The 11,832-nt window shown below is 35.6% G+C and overlaps 1 long non-coding RNA gene across 1 annotated transcript; it reads left to right on the forward strand.

Moving 5' to 3' along the window:
- The first annotated feature begins 9,055 nt into the window (after positions 1 to 9,055).
- On the forward strand, positions 9,056 to 10,760 carry LOC145101292 (uncharacterized). Its single transcript, XR_013705585.1, has 3 exons — positions 9,056 to 9,525; positions 9,731 to 10,352; positions 10,483 to 10,760. It is a non-coding gene; the product is annotated as an uncharacterized LOC145101292 (long non-coding RNA).
- Positions 10,761 to 11,832: the final 1,072 nt, after the last annotated feature.

Below are 11,832 nucleotides of genomic sequence, written 5' to 3' on the forward strand. Positions count from 1 at the left end.
TTCAAAGGTATGATTCTAGATCTGTTTCAATGTTGTTATTTAGCCTAAATAGTTATTAGAAGTCTTGGATTCAAAGCATGTTTAATTAGAAAGCCTAGATCCGAGCATTAGGGTTTTGCATGCGCACATAGGAAAGTTCTTATGGCTAAAACCCATCACTTTTGAGATTCATTGAACATTTCAATGGCATGTTTAAATCTCGATATGACCCTCTAGTTTGTGACTGGGATACCGATGATCACAAAACAGGTGTGAATAACCATGCAAACTTACATGGTGCCCCACATGTTACAGTCATCTATTCGATGTGCCGGTTAACCCCACACGCTCCACCGAACTATGAAAAACATTGAGTCACCCTTTGCTACCTTTGCTTAGAACGATTTAGTGTGCCAGTTAACCACACACGCCCCACTAACGTCTTCGCAAGGGCACAAAGTGTAATTTCATGGAATTGCATCAATTCACTTTTGCCTAAAGTAACTAAGATTGGGAATTTTGTAAAAGCATTTAGTTACTTTTGTAATTCATTATACTTATAATGGAAGGTTTCTGTCTTATCCTACCCGTTCGGCTAACGACCCTCCACTAGTCAAGAGTGCGGTGGGTAAGAGTTGATACTCATTCAATCGCCATTTTATAGGCAATTTCCTTAAATACCAACGCCATACAAACTAGAACAATATCATAAAAAACAACATGCATATAGAGTCTTTAGTATGACCGAACCGCCCTCGTCGGGCCTTTAGTCTATCTGTCCCACTCTGAGAACCTTCAGTATGTCTAGTCCACCCTACCGGGCCTTCAGCCTGTCTGGACCATTCTTTGGGCCTGCGGCCTGACTGGTACGCCTCGAGGCCTTCAGTCTATTCGGGCCGCCCTGGGTCTATTGGCCTAGAGTACAAAGTAGCACCGCCTCAACTCACCCGTTATCACATAATCACATAAATATCATATGCTAGCTAGCATGTACAAATACTTAGCATCATCATGTATACTAGGATACAGATCTAATAGATCACTAAGCATATCATCATTCAATAACTAGGATAACAATCCAAAAAGGGTCGTCTTTGGTGCCTTCGACCCTGTTGGCATAGTGAGGAAAATTCACCTCACAAGTAGTGTTGAACCGATAAAATTGAATCCCAACTCACAGCTCCAAACTCAACTGCCTGTAATCACCATATGACTAGTTCCATTAAAATCCCAAATTACCAAAATACCTTAGGAGTCAAACTTGGCCAACCATGGTCAAAGTCAAAGTCAACCGTCAAGGTCAACAGTCCATGTTGACCCAAATCGTCGAGTGCAGCTAGTAACTCGTCGAGTTCCTTCAGAACTCAAAAAACCGGGAAAAACACTAACTAACTCGTCGATTTGTCTTATCAATTCGTCGAGTTCACTCAACATCCATAAAGCGGGAAAACCGTATCAACTCGTCGATTTAGCTAAGCAACTCGTCGAGTTTTCCTGTCTTAACATACTCAGCCCCTTCCAGCCGAATTCAACGCGCTAAACTACATATCTAGCCTCTTAGGACTGAGATACCACGTAAAGTTTCTAACTTTACGTGCATGGAAGGCATCAAAGGGATTAAAACACTAAAACTAAGCTTAATAAGAGGTTAAGGGCATGGAGGAGGGCCAAGACTAGATAAACTGGGCAACTTTATGTTCATGGAGGCCTAGAGGTGTCCAGATCTGAACCACATCCTCTTGACAAGCTCAAATCCAAGAATGACTCCATTTGGTACCAAAAATGACCATATACTTTCATAAGAGGAGATCTAAGCAGTAAGAGGTCAAGGTATAAATTTTATACCTCAAGATGGTTGCCAACACTGGTTCTTACCATTTTGATCTATACACCGAATAAGGTGAAACTGGATCCTCAATCATTATTGATAGTTAAATCATCTTTATCACTCTGAAACGTTTACATGCTAGTTTTAATACCGTAATCATACGCTTAGAATCCTAAACACATAAGGTTTCCAGATCCGGTTGGCAACAAACCATAGATCCGAACAAATAATATCATATATAACAATCATATAACATTTAGCACATAAAAGCATTTTAGGAAACTTTCCTAAATTAAACTAGTGCTCGTGTCTAAAATACGACAGACACTCATCTCACAATCTTCACTTAGCATTTTAAGTTTAAGTCTAGAAATCCTACAAATTCCTAGTTCGCTTAAACTAATGCCCTGTTACCAACTGTGACATCCCCAAAATGACGACCAGAAAAGATTGATTTAATTTATGTTTTTAAAATAATTTTTAGAGTAATCCTTTGATTTAAAAGAGTTTCGGAATTTGCTCCCAAAAAAAAATATGATAAAAAAAATTTATCAAAGCATTCCTTAAAGAAATGTATTTTTATATATAATAAACTCGGGATGTCATGTTCCGCTACAGACACAAAAACATAAACAATAAAACATAGACCTTACACAGTTATATACAACTACTGGTCTATAAACAAAAACATCTTCACAAGTTCTCCAACTTATGCTCTCGCGCCACTACCTGTAATACAAATAAAACTGAGTGGGTCAGGCTTGGGAGCCTGGTGAGCATATAGGGTTTTCAACCCACAATAAATAATTATATTTAATTTTCACAACAATAACCCGATTACCCATTCCCGTTATCCTCACTTTACGTCCCTATGACAACAACTATTACAAATGACCTAATCTAGGATTTACATCGGGACAGACATTACTACAAAGCGGTTTCCTTGACAATAGATGTCCTAAAGGCAACCATGAGGGGGATAGAGTACACCGGTGAACACATCGTTCACAACACCTACATGTTATGAACCTGCTAACGTTCCACTGGACTGTCTAGAAAGAGTTTGTGGTCGTCATCCATACTCCGCTAGATGACTAGATCAACAACCACATCGAGGCCTCTCATCATTTTTATTTCATCACACATCAACTATCTACTCATGCTTTACCCAACATTTTTGTATATATATATATATATATATATATATATATATATATATATATATATATATATATATATATATATATATATATATATATATAGACACATTTATACACAACCTAAAACCCGTATAATATATTCATTCAATATCCATCCCAAATAATAGATAATATATAAACACATAACACATATTTTATAGCGAAATCATTCATATCTATGTGTTAGAAGAAAGCAACTACACACTCACCTGATAAGACGATGCTCGGACAGCACTACGGTAGTGCAAAATAATAATCTTCGATGAAATCAGGATATCTTCCAATAACCGGGCTTCTCGCGGGCAGAGCTTCGGCTCAGAAACTCTTTTCTCCTCAGGATCTTCGAGGCTTCGGGACTTGCTTCGGGTGTCGGGGATGATATCGGGGCTTCGGGGTATAAATTGCATGCAAAACGAGGCACTAACGAGTGAGAGAGAAGAATTTGAGCACTAAAACTCGGCAGCCCATGACATCTATTTATAGGGTGCTAAGCATCGAATTATGTTGGGCGTAATCACAAAGTACCCGGGGCGTACTCCCTCTACAAGCAGTACGTTGGGCATACACTTGGTACGTTGGGCGTACCGGGTGGATCAGACCGGATGCGTCACTGCTTACGGACTCGAGGCATTCGAGTGTTGGGTCAGGTCGACGTGGCCCATTTCAGTCTTTGATTCATGAGTATGCTGGGCGTACTCCCATTTCTCAAACTTCAAAAATTCGTATCTTTCGCATACGAGCTCCATTTTTGACGTTCTTTATATCCATGCGTAGGTGAGACTATGCTCTACAAATTTTGTTTAGACTCCGTCGGCTAATTTTGAATTATTTTTTATTATATTATTTTTAGTAGACAGGAAAAATCCGTTAGAAATTCATAACTTCTTCATCCGACGTCTGTTTTTGTCTGTCTTTTCACCATTGGACTACTATCGACGAGATCTTCGATTCTCATTTAGATTGTTTCGACCAAATATCACTCGATCTGAATTTTGAGATTTGGGCTATATACCGCTAAGTCGAAACTTATAAAAATCACAACTTCCTCATACGAAGTCAGATTTAGACGTTCTTTTTATGGACGCTCTCAGTTTAACATATTCTCCGACTTTCGTTTAGATCACTAAGGCTAAATATCACTCTATCTCAATTTCACTATTTACGTCGCATAGTGTCGTACCGGTTCTGTCGCGAAACTTCGACAGGTCATAACTTCTTTGTTATAACTCGGATTTCGGCATTCTTTATATATCCGGAACCCTTGTCACGACCATTACAACCTCCTTGATATATATTGAGCTTATTTAATATTTTATTTTTACGCTTATTTTTATTCTTAATTCAATTAAGCCACACAATTAAACATAAAACATATAATACTCAAATAATATATTCTTATTATTTCAAAATGAGTTACAAAGGTTAACCTAGACTATTACATCATCATTAATGCCTAGCCCGGAAACACGGGCATTACAATTCTCTCCACCTTATAATGATTCCGTCCCCGGAATCACACATCAACAAACAAATGCGGATAGCGACTCATCATGTCACTCTCTATTTCCCAGGTGAGATTTGGCCCATTCGCATGTTTCCATCGGACAAGCACTAATTCGACCATCTTACGTCGCAACTTCTTAGTCTTTCGGTCAACGATTGCCTCTGGTTCTTCAATCAACCGTTTGTTCTCATCAATTCTTAATTCAGAAATTGGAATTATATTGGGAATGTCTCCCGTGAACTTCGTCAAATAACACACATGGAAAGTGTTATGAATTCCATTCAGTTCTTCGGGTAATTCTAGCTTGTAAGCTTGGTTCCCAATCCTCTGAAGAACTTTAAACGGTCCAATAAACCTTGGACTTAACTTTCCCCCTTTACCAAATCGTATAAGTCCCTTCCACGGTGACACTTTAAGAAAAACCGAATCTCCAACTTTAACAGTCATGTTATCAGCATATCTCTTTTTTGAAGATCCTAAGCTGCTAACATTTTCTCCCTAATTATTTTCAACTTTTCAGCAGTTTGATGGACTATCTCGGGTCCTATAAACTACTTTTCCCAGCCTCAAGCCAACAAGACGGCATACAACATTTTTGTCCGTACATAGCTTGATAAGGTGCCATCTTTATGCTCGAGCGGAAACTATTATTGTAGGAAAATTCTACGAAAGGCAAATGTTCATCCCAGTTGCCTTGGAATTCCAGGGTACATGCTCTCAGCATATCTTCAAGCGTTTGTATCGTTCGTTCGCTATGATCATCAGTCCGTGGATGGTAAGTTGTACTCAAACACTACTTGGTACCCAATTCCTCTTGTAGACTTCTCCAAAATCACGAGGTGAAACAGCTGTCACATGACACAATCGTTAACGGAACACCGTGAAGCCTCATAATTTCCTTCACGTAAGAATTCGGAAGCTTATCCATAGATGATTTCTCATTGGCTTCTATTAAATGCGGACTCTTAGTGAAGCGATCAACGACCACCCAAATCATGTCGTGACCATTCTTTGTTCTGGGCAGTTTAGTGACAAAATCCATAACAATGTCTTCCCATTTACCCATAGGCACATGTAAAGGTTCTAAACTCCCGTATGGTTTCTGATGTTGTGCCTTGACCCTTGCACATGTCACACACTCGGCCACATACTTTGCAATATCAAGCTTCATCGTCGGCCACCAGTAGTAGGGTTTCAGGTCCCTTTACATTTTAGTGCTACCGGGATGAATCGAGTACATGGTTTTGTGAGATTCTTCCATCAGAAGATCTCTTACTCTTCCTGACTTAGGCACCCAAATTCGATCTTGGAATACCTTCAGTCTGTGACTATTTATACCGAACACTAACGTTTTGCCCAAACGTTCTCCCTTTCGGTCATTCTTCTCAGAAGCTTCTTCTTGAGCTTTCTTTATACTCTCCATAATTGTCGAGACAAATTCTCTGCTCAACGCTCTTGGCCTTTTTCTTTCAAGATTGACTTTCCGACTAAGAGCATCAGCGACAACATTTGCTTTACCGCGGTGGTAAAATATCTCACAATCGTAGTCTTTAAGTAACTCTAGCCAGCGTCGTTGCCTCATATTCAATTCTTTCTGATTAAAGAGATATTGGAGACTCTTATGATCAGTGAAAAGTTTGCACTTCGTGCCATAGAGGTAATGCCTCCATATCTTCAGAGCGAAAACTACCGCTGCTAACTCCAGATCGTGATTGGGGTAGTTCTTTTCATGCTCCTTCAGCTGTCGAGACGCATATGCTATCACCTTTTCTCTTTGGGTCAAAACATAACCCAACCCAACACCAGACGCATCGCTGTAGACAGTTAAGTCTTCAACTCCATCGTGTAGAGAAAGAATCGGTTCTTCACATAACTTCTTCTCACTACTAGAAAAAGGTGGGGTTTCCTACAAAAGTTTCCTAGAACCAAAAATTTCTCGCTACTTCCTACACATTACTGAGGAAATTCCGAGGAAAAAATGCTTATGATATTTTCTTTGAAGTTCCTTGGTAATTGGTAGGAAATACCGAGGAATTATCCGTCCTCGGAAGTCTCTCAGAAGTTCCTAGGCTTTTCCTACGAAATAAATAAATATTTAACGTTCCTAGGTAGTTCCCCGGTAGTTTATTTTTTACCATTTTATTCTTATAAACAAATGATATCATTTTTTTTATATGGCAAAAAGCCTGACATTTATGTTAGGAGTATTTCATTTAAGTGGTTCCTAGGAAGTTTCTCAGAAATTTTGAGAGATTTCCTACGGAATTTTCAAACAAAGATTTCTCACCAAACATGTCAAACTTTTATCAATTATCCTACGGTCCAAGTCATTAATTTACTACACACAAAAAAAACTTATAAAGTTAACACAATTAGACAATTCCTAGGTGATTTCTCGAAAATACCAAGGAATTACCGAGGAAACAAATAAAAAATATTTATTAATTATTATTATCATATTATTATTAATTGTTATCATAAGAATTCTTACCATTATTATTATTATTATTATTATTATTATTATTATTATTATTATTATTATTATTATTATTAAGATTATTATTAATATTATGTATATTATAACTATTATATTTTAATTATATGAAACCGTTTAGTTTTTATTACGATTTTCGTCAATTATATTTAATATTGTCATATTTTTATTATTATTACATTTATAATTAAAAGTGATAATATAAACAATCTTATGACAATTGGAAATACCGTCATTTTATATTATTATTATTATTAATATTATCATTATTTTTATTTTCATATTATTATTATTATTATTATTATTATTATTATTATTATATACATACTAAAAATAATCCTAATGTTAAAAATAACAAAACGAATCCGTTGGGAATGTGTAGGTACTTCCGAGGGATTTCCTAGGACTAATATTTGTTTTTCATTTTTTCGAAGTTCAAACGTAGTTTTTTTTTTTTTTTTTTTTTCGTTCCATATTCTGTACAACTTTTATTACACACTAAATACTTTTATCTTACAAAGTCATACGTATTATACACATACATAGCCATACATATGAACACATACATATAGATTTAGAATGGTAAACAAATATTTGAAGTAACGAGTGCTGATGGTGCACACATATGTATGTATTTTTATATTGTGTATAACTTGGTGAAATCAAGTAATTCATGTATAAGGAAGTCGGAAAAACTATAGAACGAAAAAAACACCGTTAAAACATCAAAAAATGAACGAAAAAAACACCGTTAAAACATCAAAAAATGAAAAATAGATTATGTTCCTAGGAAATCTCTTGGAAATATGTAGGAAATACCCAGGGATTTCCTACACAACATAAATTTTGTCACTAATCCATTGGAAATGCATAGATATTTCCAAGGGATTTCCTAAGACCAAAACCCGTTTTTTACTTTTTCGAGGTTCAAACGTTGTATTTTTTGTTTCATATTTTGTACAACTTTGTTATACATTATATACTTTCATCTTACCAAGTTATACATAGTATACACATATACACACATATCGATTTATAATGGTAAAGGAATGTTTTGAGTACTGGGTTTTGATAGTGTACACACATGTATGTATTTATATGTCGTGTATAGCTTGTTGGAATAAAAATAATTCATATATAATGAAGTTTAATAAAATATAGAACGAATAAACGGTGTTTGAACATAAAAAAAATGAAAAATGGATTATGTTAATAGGAAATCGCTTGGAAATGCGTAGGAAATAGCGATGAATTTCCGACACAATACAAAATTTGTCACTAGTCTCTTGGAAATACATAGGTATTTCTAAGAGATTTCCTAGGACTAAAAGTCATTTTTTGTTTTTTCGGGGTTTAAACGTTGTTTTTTTTTTCATTCCATATTTCATACAACTTTGTTATACATTAAATACTTTCTTATTCATTTAAATCTGATACATACATACATGCATGCATGCGCTTGCACCTTCATAATTTATTACTCAAAACATTCATTTTTATTCTATATTTATACTTGTGTGTGTAACAAAGTTGTACAAAAAAAGAAACTAAAAAATGGCGTTTGAACCCTGAAAGATGTAAACAGAAATTATTTTCCTAGGAAATCCCTCGGAAGTTCCTACGCATTTCCGAGGAAAATGAATATTATTTAGTATTTTCCAACTATTTTATACTGTAATCTACATCTTTCAATACATATTTAGATATGCAATTATTATTATTATTATTGATACATTTATATACATACTAAAAATAATCCTAATAATGGTGTTATTTAAATAAACGAAAAAGGGTGCTTAAGCCCCGAAAAACAATATTTTAAATAACTATGTAAATAATTTTAATTAAATCTATTGATAAAATTCTAAAAAGTGTTTGCGATAACAATTTCAATCAAAGTTCATAATAATATTATAAAAATGTTTGTAAAGATATTTATAAACAAATGTTTCGATTTCCTTGGTATTTTCTCGGTATTTTCGAGGACTTTCCTAGGAAACGCCTAAATTTTTTGATATCCTAAATATCGCATCCTAAAAAATTCAACCATTTTCAGTTCCCCCCAAATGCTCTCTTTTCCTGATTTTAGGCTTACCCCCAGAAAATTGTGCCGCCACATTGCAATCTGATCTCTCACCTCCTTCTCTTTACACACACTCTCTGATATCTCTCATCTCGTTCTCTTCACCCCTTTCTCTCTGTTTTTGACCTAGCCGACCCTCACTGCCACACCACAACCTACCATTAAAGGCGGTTTGGTGCATCAGTCGATCCGTAACCCTCTGCCACCATCCAGTCAATGTCCGGGCAGCGAGTCCGTTTTCCAGTCTCTTCTTATGTGACTTCGTCTTTCTGCGTGTCACTGCCTCGACGCCTCCGTCCGCCAACACCCTTGTCGCCTCCCTCTACATATAATATAGGGAGCTCTTGATCTTGTGGTTTTTGTTTTCAATTTTGACCAATATTTCCTTCGTATTGAACTAGAATCATCGCCTCTAAGAATTGTCGGACCTCATGGAAGGTAAAGTCCTTTAATTTTATGCATCTTCTTTTCTTTCTTCAATTTTCTGCATCTTCTTACTGTCGGTAGGTTTGAGCAATCGATTACTACATGAATAAGAAAATCAATCCCCACTTTTGGAGATTATATATATAAACACTTATGAGATGATCATTAACACTTTATTGAGGTCTTTGATTTTTTTTGTTCTTTTTTTCTTTTGCAGTTGGTGCAGTGTAAGGTCTGTAAGCTCATATATACATTTATCTTATTGTCTAGGTATGGAAATGTTATTTGGGGGGAATTAAGAGTTTGATTTATTTCGGTTTATCTTGTAGTTTCAATGTAGTTGAAATGGAGAACCTCTAACCCCATAGAAAATCAACTACCTGAAGCAGTTTTGTTGCCTAATGGTCCGTAAAAAATAAATCAAGGAATGATTTGGTAGTAAATGACTTAAGCTACCATTTATGTTGCAGCAACCAAGCAAGGGATGGATTGCCTTTATGCTTGAAGTGTTATTGGTATAGATGTCAGTCCAAACTTCATCCATCTAGTTTTTTGTATATAGTTTATGCAAATGTAAAAATTACCTCTTTAAGGTGTGTTTTCTTATAGCATCCAGGAACAAATTTTGTAGGAAAGATGCTCAAAAGAGTGTGTAGTGTTGGTTGTTAGTAATGAATTGATCAAAAAACATGGGAGAAAAGAATCATAGGATACAAAAGGGTAAAACATTCATTTTTAACATTCAACTGTTTATAATATGCTCAGGTACAAGCTGAAGTTGAAACAAATACTACAACAAATTCATCAAGTTGCATCAATGGTCTTCTTTAGTTGACAAGGTATCATTTGTCTTTATTTACATTCCACATCCACCAAACAGGAATGTACAAAGGAATGGAATCCAATTCAATTCCATTTCAACTCTTTTTTCCAATTCCATTCCATTTCAACTCTTTTTTGGTTTTGAAGGGCAATAGACTTCTTGGTGGAGCTGTTCTGTAAGTTATACCAACATCAAGGCTGGTCCATACAACAAACTTGCAATCTACCTAATGATCCTTATATTATTGTTGTAAACACTAGCTAGTACCTTTTAAAATCATTATCTTATTTTTGTGTTTCAACATTTATAATATGTTTGTTTTTAAACCTCTGTTTAGAAGTTATGTTGTAATGAAGAATATTTTGGATTTATGTTTATTGTGTTTGTACATAAACTTCAAACATAATCTGGTCATTTGTATTAGATTTTTTTTCTACATTTTGGACAAGAAAAGAATCTGGTTTTGTTTGTGTTTATTGATTTTTTTTAAAAAAAATTAGATTTCCTCGGAAATGCCTAGGAAAATTTATTCTAATAGTGTCACTAAAAACTGTCGCGAAAATTGTCAAAACAAATACTTCCTAGGAAATTTCTCGGAAAAGTATTGTAGTAGGAAATTCCTTGGAAATATATTCCTAGGAAATTCCTTAGAAAAGTATTGTACAAGGAAATTCCTCGGAAATATATTTCCTAAGAAGTTCCTCGGAAATAACAACAAAATTAGTATGTAGGAAAATTCTCGGGACTTCTGACAAAAGAGCTCTCCTTGAAAATGCCTCATAAATTTCCTCGGAAATTCCTCACAAAATATTTCCTAGGAGCCTTTTACCTACGCAAATATTTTTCTCGGAATTTCCTCGGGAAACCTGTTTTGTTAGGGATTTCCAAGGAAATTGTCCATCGGAAAAGGCGCTTTTTTTAGTAGTGTCTTTAGCAACTCGAATGATTCTTTGTGTTTATCACTCCAAGCATAACTAGCTTCTTTGTGAGTCAAAGCTGTTAATGGAGTAGCGATCGAAGAAAAGCCGTGGATAAACCTTCGGTAATATCCGACTAATCCTAAAAAGCTTCGGATTTCCGTGGGACTTTCGGTTGCTCCCACTTCATCACAACTTCAATCTTTGCTGGATCGACGATTATCCCTTCTTGGTTGACCACGTGACCCAAGAATTGGACTTCTCGAATCCAAAAATCACATTTGGAGAACTTAGCATACAACTTCTCCTTCTTCAATACTTCCAACACTTATCGCAAGTGTCTGCCATGCTCCTCTTGGATTTTCTAGTAAATCAGAACGTCATCTATGAACACTATCACAGATTTATCAAGGAACAGATTACAAACTCTGTTTATTAAATCCATGAATGATGCTGGAGCATTGGTTAGTCCAAACGACATAACCAAAAACTCGTAGTGTTCATATCGTGTTCTAAATGCAGTCTTCTCGATATCCTGCTCTCTTACTTTTAGTTGATGATATCCTAACCTTAGGTCGA

This window comes from Lactuca serriola, chromosome 4 (genome assembly GCF_051521515.1).
Source record: "Lactuca serriola cultivar US96UC23 chromosome 4, Lser_US96UC23_V15, whole genome shotgun sequence".
Taxonomy (NCBI): domain Eukaryota; kingdom Viridiplantae; phylum Streptophyta; class Magnoliopsida; order Asterales; family Asteraceae; genus Lactuca; species Lactuca serriola.